General features: G+C 44.1%; 1 pseudogene across 1 annotated transcript; it reads right to left on the bottom strand.

Moving 5' to 3' along the window:
* Positions 1-11675: 11675 nt before the first annotated feature.
* LOC146577265 (stonustoxin subunit alpha-like) lies at positions 11676-13487 on the bottom strand (annotated as a pseudogene). The gene is made up of 3 exons (XR_014891324.1): positions 13462-13487; positions 12405-12451; positions 11676-12256 (listed from the first exon to the last, which is right to left on the bottom strand). The product of XR_014891324.1 is annotated as a stonustoxin subunit alpha-like (transcript).
* Between the last annotated feature and the right edge of the window lie 4881 nt (positions 13488-18368).

Genomic DNA, 18368 nt, shown 5'->3' with positions numbered 1-18368 from the left:
ACACAGAAAGATCCTCTGGTTTCTGTGTCAGACTCAAAAAGCTTGAGATCAGGCTCCACAGAGTTCAGATAGAATCATTTAAACTTGTGTTGAACTGAACTGGTTGCTGGGCTGAACTTCTACATAATACAGATCTACATGGGATCTTCTTTTCTGTTGTTTTACTGAGTCAGTTTTGTCCTTTTTTCTCTGTCCTGGTTTTGCTCGTCTGTAAATGATTGAAACTCAGTCAAATAGTTCATTGTTCTCCAGCAAAACGTTTTGGAAACTCATGTTTAACCTTTAAAACTCTGACATGTTTTAGCACACAAGGCTTCATCGGGGAGTTCACTCATGATTGGACCATGAGAACAAAGGTTTTTAGTTCTTTCAAAGAGAGTTTTGGAGATGTTTGATGTTTCTGTTTTTCTGAAACCACCTGAAAGAAAAACTATTTTTCTTGCTTTATGTAGTGTGGAAGTTTTTAATGTTTCTTCATCTGTGATGTTCTTGAATGTGTTCGCGTGAAGATGGTACAAATAAACTGTCCTTTCAGCTTTAGCTCCTAATTTATTCATTATTTATGGATGTAGCACAGCAGCCGTCTCTTGATTAACACATGGAGGGCTCGGGATCTGATGGTGTCGTCTCCCTAATTTGCCCACTCAGTAAATCTCACTCATGGCCAAGAAATTGAAATAAACCTTGTTTCCCTGCTGGATAGTGATCCACTGTAACTCTGCTCCTCCTTCCTGTTTAGGATTTCTGTGGCTGAAGTAAAATTCCCTCCATCCATCACTTATCCCAGCTAACCCAAAGTGAAATAAAGTTTTGCTCGTCTTAAAAAAGCGTTACAATAATGGGCATTACCAATGCAAACTGAATGATACAGAAGATGAAAGAAGAGACTTTGATCAGTTAATAAAGGTCATGATCTGGATTCATTGTGGCTGCTACACAGATACTTCTGGGTCACTTCTCTCAGATAAGATAAGATAACCTTTATTAGTCCCACACGTGGGAAATTTGTTTTGTCACAGCAGGAAGTGGACAGTGCAAAAGTTATGAGGCAAAAATTAGAATACAATAAGAATAAATACAGTACACAACTGTACAGAATAGAATAAAATAAAATACTATATACAGAAGAATAAAATAAAATAAATATACAATAAGATAAAAATAGAATACAAATACAAATACTATATACAACTGAGTAAAAATACAACGATGACAGAAAGGATTATTGCACTTAGTACTATTGCATATGTATGGATGTGTGTGCTTGATCAGTTAAAGTCTTTATTATGGAGTCTGACAGCAGTGGGGAGGAAAGACCTGCGAAATCTCTCCGTCCCACACCGTGGGTGCCGCAGTCTCCCACTGAAGGAGCTGCTCAGTGCTGTCACAGTCTGCTGCATGGGGTGGGAGATGTTGTCCAACAGGGATGACAGCTTAGCCGCCATTCTCCTGTCACTCACCACCTCCACTGGGTCCAGAGGGCATCCTAGAACAGAGCTGGCCCTTCGGATCACCCTGTTCAGTCTCTTCCTGTCCCCAGCAGAGATGCTGCCGCCCCAGCAGACCACACCATAGAAGATAGCAGAAGCCACAACAGAGTCATAGAAGGTCTTCAGCAGTGGGCCCTCCACTCCAAACGACCTGAGTCTCCGCAGCAGGTACAGCCTGCTCTGCCCTTTCCTGTAGAGGGCGTCTGAGTTATGAGTCCAGTCCAGTCTATTGTTCAGATGAACACCAAGGTACCTGTAGGTGTCCACAGCCTCAATGTCCATACCTTGGATGTTCAGTGGTTGCAGTGGAGAATGCTTGTGCCTGCGGAAGTCTACCACCAGTTCCTTGGTTTTACTGGCGTTGATCTGGAGGTAGTTCAGCTGGCACCAGTCCACAAAGTCTTGGGTCAGACCTCTGTACTCCTTGTCGTCCCCATCAGTGATGAGGCCGACTATTGCAGAGTCATCAGAGAACTTCTGCAGGAAGCACTGGGTGGAATTGTGGGAGAAGTCTGCAGTGTAGATGGTGAAGAGGAACGGAGCCAGAACCGTTCCCTGTGGGGCCCCCGTACTGCAGACGACCCTGTCCGACACACAGCCCTGAGTCCTCACATACTGTGGTCGGTCGGTGAGGTAGTCCAGGATCCAGGTAGTGAGGTGATGGTCCACTCCAGAGTTCTCCAGCTTGTCCTTCAGAACCGAGGGAAGAATAGTGTTGAAGCCACTGGAGAAATCAAAGAACATGATTCTCACAGTGCTTCCAGCGGTCTCCAGGTGAGCGAGGGAACGATGTAGTTAGGAACCTTCCTCACCAAACTGACTGTTGGACCACACCCCTGGTTTCATGAGAAATTGTTTCAGCCATGATTTCTCTTCCTGTATTTCAGAGTAAAGACTGAAGTGACAAATGGAAGCATGTTTAAAAAACACAATGTGAGAGAGACGTTGAGGTCCTTAGAAGTTACCCTGGGTTTTTCTGTCACCCTGCTAGATGTTACACACCTTGTTATTGGACTGATTTCTACTGCTGGACTACTCCTGCGGAGAGTAACAATACTCTTACTAATTAGCTCCCTTTCACACCTTTGGGGATATTTATTTTTGTGTTTGCAGCGCTGTGAGCCAGAACAGCGAGAGAAAAATCTGCAACAGCGACGAGCCGAATGCTTACGTGAATCGCAGCAGCTGCACATGTGCAACGCTGAATTAGAGGATATCTTTGCTCTGGATTTCTATTTCTACTTTTTCGTTTCTATATGATTCTTCTTGCATCTAAACAAAGATGATTCAATTTGCTAAATGTTGATGGCTCTTCATGCTCAGGTGTAAATGATACGTAATATTTGCTCTTGGTTTGGTTCTCCTGTACAGAACCTTGCAGTACAACAGAAACCTAAAAACATTATTTGTAGTTGTTATTCTTAGTAGTTCTGCTGCCTAAATACCACAGGGTCTGATTATGAAGTTATTGAGCTGCACATACGTTACGACCTGCTTAAGTTCGAGGTCACAGCGTCTGTAGAGCAGCTGGAACATAATGAAGTCTACAAGGTTAAAGTTTTCTCTTCAGTTATTGTTCTTTCTGCTGCTTGGTTTGATGGATCTGAGAGCTTTTGTTTTTATTATTGTTATTATAATTATCATTAATATTTTACTCTCTAGAAGCTTTAAAATAGTGTTTGTGTTTGAAAAAATTGATTTAAGAATTGAACAGAAACATCTGTCCTTCTGAAAATCGCCCAAAGGCACGGAGACAAAGTCAAAGGATGCAACCTGTAACTTTCTCTTCCTTCATGTCAGGACCATCATCCATGATTTATATAAAATGCATATAGCAACAGTAGCACTTTAGTTTGGACTTTATGATTTCTGTAACTGGAAAATATTATTTTGTTTAAAGAAAGAAGTGACCGCATAGTTGCAACATCAAAGGGAAATATTAATTAATTAGCATCAAGTATATTTGTTGCTTAAGCGTTTGCACTATAACTTAAGTAGGATTATAACTTTTAAGGAAGGAAAGATTTCAGATATTTAGTTCACTGTTTCAGTTATTTTATATGAAATTAAAACATTTACGTTGGTCAAACATGATGCTCTAAATCAAATAAAAGTTTGAAAATAAATGATGTATTTTTAAATGCTGCAACAAATGTTCACAAAAAGTAACTATAATTAAAACCAGTTAAACAAAATCAAATGTTTGAATCATGCTTAACCAAATGCCAGGCTGCAGAGCTGAACCTAAAGTATACGTAGAAAGATTTCAACATGTGAGCAGTTTTTAATGTTTTTATCACATATAAATGTCACAGCAGTGGGTCCTGGCCCAATGCTTTGTGTTTTTGGTTTTCTTTGACTCTTGTTTTTCTTGGTTTTTGTTCTTCTTATTTATCAGGCTCTCAGTAATCTTAGTTCTCCCTCCCTCAGTGTTCATTTCAGCCTGTGTTTAGTTTCTGTTCCCGTGTCCCACGTTTCATCGTTTCATGTCGAGTCAGCCCTGTCTCTCTGTTTCCTGTGTCTCCCCAGTCAGCCCCGCCTCCCTCGGGCACTCATGTGTGATACAGAGTAATAAACCTGACTACATTTGCTACACTCTCTTTATTACCTGTTACTTTAAAATTCATACACTAATTATGTCTGCCCATCTCTCTAATGTGAAGGTCAAAGGTCAACATCCCAGTGACATAAGAATAATCCCAAATCAGAATCAGAATCAGAATACTTTATTGATCCCTGGGGGAAATTATTTTTTGTTACAGTGCTCCATTTTAAACCAACATTAAGACAAGACAGACAATACACTAACTAAGAATAGTACAATATATACATATATATACATACATACATACATAAGTCACTCATAAATAAATAGTTGGAAAAGAAACATGTGTAGCTGTAGCAGCAAACAGTGTGTTAAGTGGATGCGTTGTACAGGGAGATGGCCACAGGCAGGAAAGATTTCCTGTGTCGTTCAGTGGTGCTTTTCGGTAATCTCAGTCTCTCACTGAACGTGCTCCTGTGACTGACCAGCATGTCATGGAGTGGGTGGGAGGTGTTATCCAACATTGTCTTTATCTTGGACAGCATCCGCCTCTCCGACACCACCTTGAGGGTGTCCAGCACCATCCCCACAACATTGCTGGCCTTACGGATTAGTTTATTAAGTCTGTTGGCATCTGCGACCCTCAGCCTGCTCCCCCAGCATGCAACAGCATAGAGGATCGCACTGGCCACAACAGACTCATAGAAAATCCTCAGCATTTTCTGGCAGATGTTGAAGGACCTCAGTCGCCTCAAAAAATAGAGACGACTCTGGCCCTTCCTGTAAAGTGCTGTGGTGTTTTTAGCCCAGTCCAGTTTATTGTCAATGTGTACTCCAAGGTATTTATAGTCCTCCACAATGTCAACACTGACCCCCTGAATTGAAACAGGGGTCAAGTGTTTCCTGGTCTTCCTGAAGTCCACGATCAGTTCCTTGGTCTTTGCCACGTTGAGCTGCAGATGATTCTGCTCACACCACGTGACAAAGGAGTCGATCACAGCCCGGTACTCTGTCTCATCATCCCTGCTGATGCATCCAACCACCGCAGAGTCATCAGAAAACTTCTGAAGATGGCAGGTCTCTGTGCAGTGGCTGAAGTCTGTGGTGTAGAGGGTGAAGAGGAAGGGGGAGAGGACAGTCCCCTGTGGTGCCCCTGTGTTGCTGATCACCTTGTCAGACACACACTGTGGGAGACGTACAGTGGGGCAAAAAAGTATTTAGTCAGCCACCGATTGTGCAAGTTCCCCCACTTAAAATGATGACACAGGTCAGTAATTTGCACCAGAGGTACACTTCAACTGTGAGAGACAGAATGTGAAAAAAAAAATCCATGAATCCACATGGTAGGATTTGTAAAGAATTTATTCGTAAATTAGGGTGGAAAATAAGTATTTGGTCACCTCAAACAAGGAAAATCTCTGGCTCTCACAGACCTGTAACGTCTTCTGTAAGAAGCTTTTCTGTCCCCCACTCGTTACCTGTATGAATGGCACCTGTTTGAACTCATCATCTGTATAAAAGACACCTGTCCACAGCCTCAAACAGTCAGGCTCCAAACTCCGCCATGGCCAAGACCAAAGAGCTTTCGAAGGACACCAGGAAAAGTATTGTAGACCTGCACCAGACTGGGAAGAGTGAATCTACAATAGGCAAGCAGCTTGGTGTGAAAAAATCAACTGTGGGAGCAATCATCAGAAAATGGAAGACATACAAGACCACTGATAATCTCCCTCGATCTGGGGCTCCATGCAAGATCTCATCCCGTGGGGTCAAAATGATCATGAGAACGGTGAGCAAAGATCCCAGAACCACACGGGGGGACCTGGTGAATGACCTGCAGAGAGCTGGGACCAAAGTAACAAAGGTCACCATCAGTAACACACTACAACGGCAGGGAATCAAATCCCGCACTGTCAGACGTGTTCCGCTGCTGAAGCCAGTGCATGTCCAGGCCCGTCTGAAGTTTGCCAGAGAGCACATGGATGATACAGCAGAGGATTGGGAGAATGTCATGTGGTCAGATGAAACCAAAGTAGAACTTTTTGGTATAAACTCAACTCGTCGTGTTTGGAGGAAGAAGAATACTGAGTTGCATCCCAAGAACACCATACCTACTGTGAAGCATGGGGGTGGAAACATCATGCTATGGGGCTGTTTTTCTGCCAAGGGGACAGGACGACTGATCCGTGTTAAGGACAGAATGAATGGGGCCATGTATCGTGAGATTTTGAGCCAAAACCTCCTTCCATCAGTGAGAACTTTGAAGATGAAACGAGGCTGGGTCTTCCAACATGACAATGATCCAAAACACACCGCCCGGGCAACAAAGGAGTGGCTCCGTAAGAAGCATTTGAAAGTCCTGGAGTGGCCTAGCCAGTCTCCAGACCTCAACCCCATAGAAAATCTGTGGCGGGAGTTGAAAGTCCGTGTTGCTCGGCGACAGCCCCAAAACATCACTGCTCTCGAGAAGATCTGCATGGAGGAATGGGCCAAAATACCAGCTACTGTGTGTGCAAACCTGGTAAAAGACCTATAGTAAACGTTTGACCTCTGTTATTGCCAACAAAGGTTATGTTACAAAGTATTGAGTTGTATTTTTGTTATTGACCAAATACTTATTTTCCACCCTGATTTACGAATAAATTCTTTACAAATCCTACCATGTGGATTCATGGATTTTTTTTTTCACATTCTGTCTCTCACAGTTGAAGTGTACCTCTGGTGCAAATTACTGACCTGTGTCATCATTTTAGGTGGGGGAACTTGCACAATCGGTGGCTGACTAAATACTTTTTTGCCCCACTGTACATATTGTGGTCTTCCTGTCAGGTAATCAACAATCCAGGACACCAGAGAAGCATCCACCTGCATCGCTGCTAACTTATCACCCAGGAGGGTCGGCCTGATGGTGTTGAAAGCACTGGAAAAGTCAAAAAACATGACCCTCACAGTGCTCGCCGGCTGGTCCAGATGGGTGTAGACACGATTGAGCAGGTAGATGATGGCGTCCTCAGTTCCGAGACGAGGCTGATAAGCGAACTGAAGGGGATCCAGGTGTGGTCTTACTATGGGTCGCAGCTGGTCCAGGATGAGCCTTTCCAGGGTCTTCATGATGTGGGAGGTCAATGCCACGGGCCTGTAATCCTGGGGGCCACTGGGACGTGGCGTCTTTGGTACAGGGACGAGGCATGATGTCTTCCACATCACTGGGACCCTCTGCAGACTCAGACTCAGCATAAACAGTTTATGAAAGACTCCACACAGCTGGGGGGCACAGGTCTTGAGGACAAGGGGACTCACTCCGTCTGGTCCAGCAGACTTGCCTGAGTGAAGTCTCCTCATTTGCATCTCAACCTGGTATTGAGTGAAGGTGATGGGTGGGGGAGGGGTGTCAGGAATCTCACAGGAGGCAAAATGTGAAGAGAGAGGCTGGCACAGTGGTGTGGCTCTGGATTCCAGGCTGACTGCAGGTGAGGTTGTGGGGGTGGGAGCAGACACTGTGGTGTCGAATCTATTGAAAAACAGATTCAACTCATTGGCTCTATTCTCACCTCCCTCAGCTCCCCTGCTGTTGGTTGGCCTGAATCCAGTGATGGTCTTCATGCCCCTCCACACCTCTCTCATGCTGTTCTGCTGGAGTTTCCACTCCAGCTTCCTCCTGTAATTGTCCTTAGCCTCTCTGATCTAAGGGGCAAAGGCAGCGGTTAATTTAGCACATTTAGCATTAAGGGTACAGCAAGGATATACTTTTACTTATTGTGGCAGGGGTGTGGTCTCTGGCCTGCTGCAGTGGAGGCTGGTGGCGGGACGTTGGACGGCACAGGTGAGGGTGATGGAGCTCATGACTCTCCCCTTTATAGTGACGGAGGAGACTGGCGTGGGGGAAGCGTGTAGTGGAGGAAGCCGAGGAGAGAGCTGGTTTCTGGCTACAAAGACGGCGTCAAACCAGAAAAGATTGCTCGTGGTCAAATAATGTGTCAATCACCTGTGAATCAAACTGTGTGTGGCTCAGTTCATGTCACAGTGTTGTTTAGTATATCTTCACTTGTCTCACTCTCCTTCTGTTCTGTCCATCAGGACGATCCTCAGCGCTTACACAGATCCTCCATCGATGTTTTGGATCCAATCAGTGATCAGTTCTACGAGGAGGCCTGGATGTTCACCAGCGCTCGCTGTGCAGTGATGTGTGTGAAACCTCTGAGGACTCACACGTGTGTGCTTCAGCCCACACACACATATGAAGCACTGCGACCTCACACAGAAGTGTTTTACACATCCAGCCTGAATCCTGATCATTTCTACAGTTTATTAAGTTCAGCTTCACCTGAACATCAGTGATGAAGCTGCTCTGACTCCATCACAGCTCACAGCTGTTGGAATGAGTCAAACAATGAAGAAGGTTCAGAAACAGCTGATGATTTTACAGAAACATGATGCAAACATGAAAATGGACACATGATTTTTTATTAACAGAAACTGTTTATGTTTCACTGTGCATGACGTCATCAACACTGACACCAGGGGGCGCTCATCACCAGCCTGAGGAAGTGTGATAATGGGGGGAGACGCAGTGTTGTGTGTACTGCAGTCGGACAGAAGGAAAAACTTCCTCCTGAAAACATTTTCATCCTTCCCAAAAGTGTTTGAGTCAAATGTTACAAATATATAAATACAATAAAACACAGGGTCTTACATAAAATCAGTGATGCAGTTGTGCACTGAGCACCTTTCCAATGTTCCTTCCTCAGATGAGTCCAGCTGCTGAACACATTAACATCTGTATGTAAATGTAGCTGAGAACCAACCTGAGCACTGCTGGGAAAATACAAAGGCAACCATCAAAGTGCTGTATTATCTTATTTATTCTGAATGTTGACTTAGATCCACACCACGATTTATGAAACTATAGAACTAAAATAACAACAATCGTCTGCTTCTTTAAAATTTCTTTCATTACATCAAACCAATGAAAACTGAAAAAAACAAAGAGCTGTTAGCATGTTCAGACCAACTTTGAGACAGAGACTGTAAAGTTCTGCACTTTAAATCCTGCCTGTGTTCCTGCAAATGATTCACACTGAAAGTATCTTAGTTTAGTATTGAGTGAGCCACAAAGCAGCCTGATAGCTTTAAAACAGGAAAAGTAAATGAAATTGACAGTTTCAGTGTAGCTGGATCTATTATTGGGGGGTCATGACCCCGTAACCCCGCCTGGTCCTGAGGTCAAATCCACCATCTTTGTTTCAGTGCTTCATGTTCTCCCGTGTTTGTGTGCGTCCTCTCCGGTACTCCGGCTTCCTCCCACAGTCCAAACACATGCAGTTAGTGGGGTCAGGTTAGCTGTGAGTGGTTGTGTCTCTGTGTTATTCCACCTTAATAAATGACTTCCTGTTAGCATGAAGTGCTTCTGTAGGACTGATGTCATTTTCATGGTTGGATCATTTAAATGAAGCTGGACTCAGATGCAGTAAATAAGCTGATTGATCATTAATGAATAAAGCTGGTCAAACACATCACGTGGACACATGTGATTGTGTGTTGTAGTATTGATCCTAATGCTGGTATCAGTCCTGGATCAATAACACTGGATGGATGCGTTCAGCATGGAGCCCTGAGCTGTGTTACAGACAAACATGGAAACTGACAGGTCTGTGTCATTCACAGTCTGTAACACTTCTAAACAACAGAGGCTGACCCAAGTGCCTCAGAGCCAGGCACGCTCACATCACAGCTCTCTAAATAAGCCAGTTTCAAAATAAGAGCTGAAAGCTGTGTTTGCTTGTGTTAGCTTATTATTGTGGAGACTAACATTCAGTGATCATGTGTTCAGACTCATAATGATTACTCTCAGAAATCCTGATCTTTGTATTTACTGTGTGTTGGATCAATAAATGAGATTCATGGTATCACACAGCTGTGCTGCTGCTGATGTCAGCACATCTGGAACAATACGAGGTATCTGCTACCAGACTGAGCAGGATGTGAGACCTGTGGACTGTTTAAAGCTGTCCCTCCACAGCTCACTCAGACCTGATCCACACCTCAGTGATATTCTCTGACTTCCTCAGTAGAGACAGAAACCATTCAGATCTGGGACCATCAGCTGACTGATGATGTCACACAGACTGTGTTTTTCAGGAACAGTGATTCTGATGTGAGCCTGCTAGCTGACAGCAGACCTGATGAAAGCACATGTTCACATCTGTGAGGACAGACTGGACTCTTTGACTGCACCTTGGTTCTCCTCAGAGGTCTGTACAGGAGCATGTCCACCCCCACTGAAGATCTCAGTCACTGTGAAACATAGAAAGCTGCTTGTGTGGCCTCTGCCTCACATGTAGATACAGCTACAGGTTTCTCTGTCAGTCAGACTGAAACAGTGTCCTGATGCTGCATCATTCAGCTCTGTGCCCCAGTCAGCATCACTGGGAGCTACCAGTGTTTCTGCCCTTTTCCTGTAACACTACACTCAGCACAGGCTCAGCTGGTATCCAGTGTTGGACTTTGGCTTCAGCTGCTGTGATAGATCCTCTAACATAGATCAGCTCTGCTACATGTTGTTAGATAAGTGCAGCTGCTGTCATGTCCTGATGTTTCTCTGGCTCAGCAGCTTCTCCATCAGAGGTTCACATGGAGCTGATCCAGTATCTCCAGTAACTGTGTTCTGTGCCTCACTGGTTCATCCTTCTGTCTGTGTGACGTCAGTCAGATGTTGAAGTTAAACTCTGTAATCTTCACTGTGTCACAGAGTTCAGTGAGTCCCGTTATTCACAGTATCAATCAGATCATCAGAGAACAGCTGATCAGCAATCAGTGGTGCCAACAGCGCCTCCTGTGGTGAGAGGATGCAATAATGCAATGTAGCATTTTTCCACTCAACACTTGCAGTCATGGAAACTGTCTGTTGGATCTGTGTGACGTTGCTTTCTTGGTTAGAGTTCCTCACAAATGTCCAGATGATTCTTCTAATGAGGCGTCGACCATGTTTTCAGCTCTTTGGAAGAAAACGTCGCCCTTTGCCATCCTTACTTTTCTTTGACTTCTTCAAATGCAGCTGAACTCCAGCTGGTATTTTCTTGGACTTTGCAGCTGTTTCTGGTCATCAGTTCATTCCTGCAAACCTCTGAAGCTGAACAACAATGATGCTGCATTGCTGGCTGATCCCAAAAGGTTGATTCTGTTCATCTGGACGTTTTCAGAAACGTTTGCTCACTGATCAGGTGACTTCTTCAGTCTCAGCTGACTGCAGCTTTACAACCTTACAAACAGCACATTTGCACAATGACTGAAAGCAGCAGCACCTGATATATATGATACTAATATAATACATATACATATATAATCCATACTAATGATGAAGGAACTGAGCTCACAGTCCATTGTTCATTCAGTGAACTACTCAGTTTATTTTGGGCCTCAGAAATGCTCACTCTGTTTGTACATCACTGTCAGCAATAGACTCATTCTGCTGTGTGGACAGGAACACATGTGACATCACTTCCTGTTTGTTTGTGACTGAAGAGGAAGAAGTTTACAAGGAATCATTTAGAAGAGTTTCAAACATCAACTGATTGAATCCATGAATCTGAAAACGTGTTTGTGAGTGAAAGAGACAGACATGTACAGACTGAACTATCTGTTCAACAGTCAGAGTGTTTCTGTAACAGGAGACACTCTTTACACTCCACTCAGCACAGGGACACTGAGGAACCAGGAAACCAGACCATAAACCCAGGATAAAGAGTTTGAGTGAATGTGGTGTTGAAGGTGTGGAGGTAGATCAGAGTGTCAGAGGAGACTCTGTAGAAGGACAGAGTGCCAGCAGGACAGTCCACATACACTGCTGCTCTGTTAGAGACAGAGGAGGAGGAGGAGGAGATGGATGTTTTTATTTTATTGTGCCTGACAGACTGAGGACCACGATCAGAGCAGAACAGACTCCAGGACTGATCATTCCATCCAAACCAACAGTCATAACTGACTCCTTGCCTTCTGATGCTTCTGTAACTCACTGATATACAAACGTCTCCTCTCCACTCGACCTCCCAGTAACAGCGACCAGTCAGACCATTTCTACACAGCAGCTGATGAACATCATCAAATCTGTCTGGATGATCAGGATATGACTGAACCTCCTCCACACGTGTCACCTTCCTGTTGTTGTCAGACAGTTGGAGCTTTGTGTTCACTGTGTTTGTGTCGATTGTGAGTTGACAGGAATCTGATGGAGAGAACAAACACAATCCAGCTGCAGTTATTGATCCATCATCTGTTCATTGATTGACACTTTGATGATGACTCCTGACATGATGAAGATGGTTGAATGTGTGCTGCTTTGTTTTCATGAATCCCATTAAAAACACACTTACACTTCCTCAGACCTGGTCTCAACCATCGGACTCCAGCAGGCTCCACCCTGAAAGGAGGAGGGGGGTCAGAGCAGCACAGTCAGCATGCACACATGGACATTACATGGCTCTCACACACACACTGTTACACACTGAGCTCAAAGCTCGGCTCCACTGTTTTATTCAAAGAAATCTACATTTATTTATCAGCACATTTAAAAACAGCTTGAGCCAAAGTGCTGCACAGAGTAGAGAGAAAATAGGAAACATACACAGTAATGACTATAAAGACTGGTCAGGATTGAAAGCTACAGAGTACAAATGTGTTTCCAACCGGCTTTTAAAAATGTCCAGTGTTGGTGACGACCTGATGTGAAGGGCGACTGTTCCAGAGTTTGGCTGCAGCCATCGATAAAGCTCACCTCTGTTTTTACGTCTAGTTCTGGTCAGAAGCTGCTTATCTGCAGACCTGAGGGCTCCACTTGGATTCTTTTGTTAAAGAGAGATAAGATGGAGCCAATCCATTCACAGATTTAAAGACAACCAGATCTGGAAGTGGATTCTACCACGTACTGGTAACCAGTGGAAAAAGCTGGTGATGGGTCGTCTAGCACAGACCCACCGCTGGAACCAGACAATTGATGAGGGAGAGAACTGTGACAGCGCCGTTCCTTCACTTGACCTCAGTCGCTCTCGTCTGCTCCCTCGTAACACTGCTCTTTATTGAGCTTACATGAATATGCACAAGTTCATTAACATATGACGTCTTACACAGGTATGAACAAAGAGTACCAGTCTGTGCATAGTGTGTGTGTGTGTGTGTGTGTGTTCCAGATGTGACCCTGTGACCCCAAAGCTGGTGCTAAGAGTCCAGCGGTCCCCCTAACAAAGGGCTCTTATACTTAACCAGACGCAGAGTAGGTGTCCTCCTACACCAGGGGTCTCAAACTCGCGGCCCGCGGGCCAATTGCGGCCCGCAGGACGATAGTTTTTGGCCCCACCTTAATATGAAAATGTAATGTTAGTTTGATAACGTATGACACTTTACAGTGTTGTGGGCGGAGCTGAATTAACCCACCAATCAGGGTTGGATATGGATCTCATGGGACACCAGCCGGGCTTGATGCAAGCAGGGAAACATTTCTCAATGAGTCAAAGTTCCAGCAGCGTTGCCCTGGAGTGTTTCTTTCTTTCCTGTGCCTGGCTGGCTTCCTCCTTTCTATTGGGCAAACGCCAACATTCGCCCCAGCGCGCTGCGTTCACAACACTTCAAAAAAACTTGTTTTTTTAAGTTGCTGCCCAGCGGGACATTATACGTATATAGATTTATACACACGTCAGTGGGATTTAAAGTTATTTTTCCACAGAGAGAGATCTCATATTAACTCTCACAGTGATGCGTAGGCGGCGGGATAAAAGAAAAGTCATGAACTCAATGCAGCCCAATTTAGTTTGCAGTCACATAGCGACGTCCCACCACCAGCCTCCACTGCAGCAGGCCAGAGACCACACCCCTGCCGCAATAAGTAAAAGTATATCCTTGCTTTACCCTTAATGGTAAATATGCTAAATTAACCGCTGCCTTTGCCCCTTTGGGATTATTCTTATGTCACTGGGATGTTGACCTTTGACCTTCACATTAGAGAGATGGGCAGACATAATTAGTGTATGAATTTTAAAGTAACAGGTAATAAAGAGAGTGTAGCAAATGTAGTCAGGTTTATTACTCTGTATCACACATGAGTGCCCGAGGGAGGCGGGGCTGACTGGGGAGACACAGGAAACAAAGAGACAGGGCTGACTCGACATGAAACGATGAAACGTGGGACACGGGAACAGAAACTAAACACAGGCTGAAATGAACACTGAGGGAGGGAGAACTAAGATTACTGAGAGCCTGATAAATAAGAAGAACAAAAACCAAGAAAAACAAGAGTCAAAGAAAACCAAAAACACAAAGCATTGGGCCAGGACCCACTGCGGTTGTGGGATTCATCGGGAAACTAGCGGATGATACCGTGGAGACAAAGACTATCACAACGTTTCCCAACCAGAAGCCGTGGGTGGATAAAACCATCCGCGACGCTCTGAGATCCCGCACCGCTGCCTACAACACGGGACTCATGACGGGGGACATGGACCCGTACAAAGCCGCGTCATATAACGTGCGGAGGGCGGTGAAAGAGGCGAAGCAGCGCTACGGGAGGAAACTAGAGTCACAACTCCAACAGAGTGACTCTAGGAGCCTGTGGCGGGGACTAAGGACAATAACGGACTATAAAGCACCAACAACCGGTATGACGAACGCGGCCGTGACTCTGGCAGACGAGCTGAACACTTTCTATGCTCGCTTCGAGGCTGCAGCTAAGGTCTCCAACAATGCTAGTGTTAGCGGCGCTAACGGCTGCAGACAGGAAGATACTGCCAGCACCGGAAACGTGCTCGTCATCTCCGAGCATGAAGTAAGGAGAGCCTTCAAGAGAGTGAACACCAGGAAAGCAGCAGGACCAGACGGCATCCCAGGTCGTATCCTAAGAGACTGCGCATACCAGCTAGCTCCTGTGTTCACTGAGATATTCAACATCTCTTTATCTCAGTCGGTGATCCCCACATGCTTCAAAGAGTCCATCATTGTTCCTGTCCCGAAGAAACCCCACCCTGCTTCTCTCAATGACTATTGCCCTGTAGCCCTCACCTCAGTAGTGATGAAGTGCTTTGAACGCCTGGTCAGAGACTTCATCATTTCTTCACTACCAGACACACTGGACCCACTACAGTTCGCTTACCGTCCAAATCGTTCCACAGACGATGCCATCTCTCATCTCCTCCACACATCACTCACTCACTTGGACACTAGAAGGGGGAATTATGTTAAAATGCTCTTCATAGACTACAGCTCTGCATTTAACACCATAATTCCCTCCACACTCACCACCAAGCTGGAGCATCTGGGACTCAGCTCATCTATGTGTCAGTGGGTCTCCAACTTCCTAACTGGCAGACCACAGGCAGTAAGGATGGGCGGACATGTCTCAGCCTCCACCACTCTCAGCACTGGAGCCCCCCAGGGGTGTGTTCTGAGCCCCCTGCTGTACTCTTTGTACACATATGACTGTGTGGCCACTACCAGCTCCACCACCATCATCAAGTTTGCTGACGACACCGTCGTGGTGGGCCTGATCTCTGATAACAACGAGACGGCCTACCTGAAGGAGATTAGGAATCTGGAGAACTGGTGCCAGAGGAACAACCTCCTTCTAAACGTCAGTAAGACAAAGGAGCTGATAGTGGACTTCAGCACTAAGCAGGAGAGGAACTACCAGACCCCCGTCATCAACGAGTGCCCAGTGGAGAGAGTGGACAGCTTCAAATACCTCGGAGTTCACATCACGCAGGACCTGTCATGGTCCTGTCACATCAACACCGTGGTGAAAAAGGCCCGACAGCGTCTCTACCACCTCAGACGCTTGAGAGACTTCCAACTGCCCTCCAAGGTGCTCAGGAACTTTTACTCGTGCACCATAGAGAGCATCCTGGCGGGAAACATCTTAACCTGGTTCGGGAACAGCACCATGCAGGACAGACGAGCTCTACAGAGGGTTGTGCGGTCAGCTGAGCGCACCATCCGCTCCGAGCTCCCTGACCTGCACTCAATCTACAGCAGGCGGTGCTGGACCAAGGCCAGGAAGATCGTGAAGGACCTCAGCCATCCCAACAACAGACTGTTCTCTCTGTTGAGGTCAGGAAAGCGATTCCGCTCCCTGAAGACCAACACAGAGAGACTGAGGAGGAGCTTCTTCCCGCAGGCGATACGGTCTCTCAATCACACCACCACACAGTACTGACCCACACATATGGTTCTTTCACACACACTGGACTTTCTGGACTTTGGTTTTGCACAACACTGGTCACTATATTCTTCATTTCCGGTTAATACTTGTACAGCTGCTGTTATTGTGTATATATTTATTTATATTTAGATTTCTTCATACATTCTTATATAGTTCTATATTGTGTATTGTGTATTTTGTTGTACAGTTATTTTATTTTCAACTTTAATTTATATATTTATCTTTATCTTATTCTTCCCAGTTAAATTTACCCTTCATTCTAATTTGTGTTGTACAGTTATTTCATTTTTAACCTTAATTTATATTCTATTCCTTCCTAGTTAAATTTACCCTTTTTAATTTTTCATATTTATTTCCTATCTTATTCATAGCCTTTTCCTTTTTTGTTTTCTTTAGGTCACGAGCAGTTGTCCAAGCATTTCACTACATATCGTACTGTGTATGACTGTGTACGTGACAAATAAAATTTGAATTTGAATTTGAATTTTATATGTGATAAAAACATTAAAAACTGCTCAGATGTTGAAATCTTTCTACGTATACTTTAGGTTCAGCTCTCCAGCCTGGCATTTGGTTAAGCATGATTCAAACATTTGATTTTGTTTAACTGGTTTTAATTATAGTTACTTTTTGTGAACATTTGTTGCAGCATTTAAAAATACATCATTTATTTTCAAACTTTTATTTGATTTAGAGCATCATATTTGACCAAAGTAAATGTTTTAATTTCATATAAAATAACTGAAGCAGTGAACTAAATATCTGAAATCTTTCCTTCCTTAAAAGTTATAATCCTACTTAAGTTATAGTGCAAACGCTTAAGCAACAAATATACTTGATGCTAATTAATTCATATTTCCCTTTGATGTTGCAACTATGCGGTCACTTCTGTCTTTAAACAAAATAATATTTTCCAGTTACAGAAATCATAAAGTCCAAACTAAAGTGCTACTGTTGCTATATGCATTTTATATAAATCATGGATGATGGTCCTGACATGAAGGAAGAGAAAGTTACAGGTTGCATCCTTTGACTTTGTCTCCGTGCCTTTGGGCGATTTTCAGAAGGACAGATGTTTCTGTTCAATTCTTAAATCAATTTTTTCAAACACAAACACTATTTTAAAGCTTCTAGAGAGTAAAATATTAATGATAATTATAATAACAATAATAAAAACAAAAGCTCTCAGATCCATCAAACCAAGCAGCAGAAAGAACAATAACTGAAGAGAAAACTTTAACCTTGTAGACTTCATTATGTTCCAGCTGCTCTACAGACGCTGTGACCTCGAACTTAAGCAGGTCGTAACGTATGTGCAGCTCAATAACTTCATAATCAGACCCTGTGGTATTTAGGCAGCAGAACAACTAAGAATAACAACTACAAATAATGTTTTTAGGTTTCTGTTGTACTGCAAGGTTCTGTACAGGAGAACCAAACCAAGAGCAAATATTACGTCTCATTTACACCTGAGCACGAAGAGCCATCAACATTTAGCAAATTGAATCATCTTTGTTTAGATGCAAGAAGAATCATATAGAAATGAAAAAGTAGAAATAGAAATCCAGAGCAAAGATATCCTCTAATTCAGCGTAGCACATGTGCAGCTGCTGCGATTCACGTAAGCATTCGGCTCGTCGCTGTTGCACATTTTTCTCTCGCTGTTCTGGCTCACAGCGCTGCAAACACAAAAATAAATATCCCCAAAGCTGTGAAAGGGAGCTAATTAGTAAGAGTATTGTTACTCTCCGCAGGAGTAGTCCAGCAGTAGAAATCAGTCCAATAACAAGGTGTGTAACATCTAGCAGGGTGACAGAAAAACCCAGGGTAACTTCTAAGGACCTCAACGTCTCTCACATTGTGTTTTTTAAACATGCTTCCATTTGTCACTTCAGTCTTTACTCTGAAATACAGGAAGAGAAATTATGGCTGAAACAATTTCTCATGAAACCAGGGGTGTGGTCCAACAGTCAGTTTGGTGAGGAAGGTTCCTAACTGAGAGAAGTGACCCAGAAGTATCTGTGTAGCAGCCACAATGAATCCAGATCATGAGCTTTATTAACTGATCAAAGTCTCTTCTTTCATCTTCTGTATCATTCAGTTTGCATTGGTAATGCCCATTATTGTAATGCTT

Source organism: Mchenga conophoros, linkage group LG3 (genome assembly GCF_057382185.1).
Source record: "Mchenga conophoros isolate Kocher_MC1m ecotype Shallow Benthic linkage group LG3, M_conophoros_male_GT1.1, whole genome shotgun sequence".
Lineage (NCBI taxonomy): Eukaryota > Metazoa > Chordata > Actinopteri > Cichliformes > Cichlidae > Mchenga > Mchenga conophoros.
The sequence above is the reverse complement of the archived record's forward strand: the minus strand, read 5'-3'. Positions and strand labels throughout refer to the sequence as shown.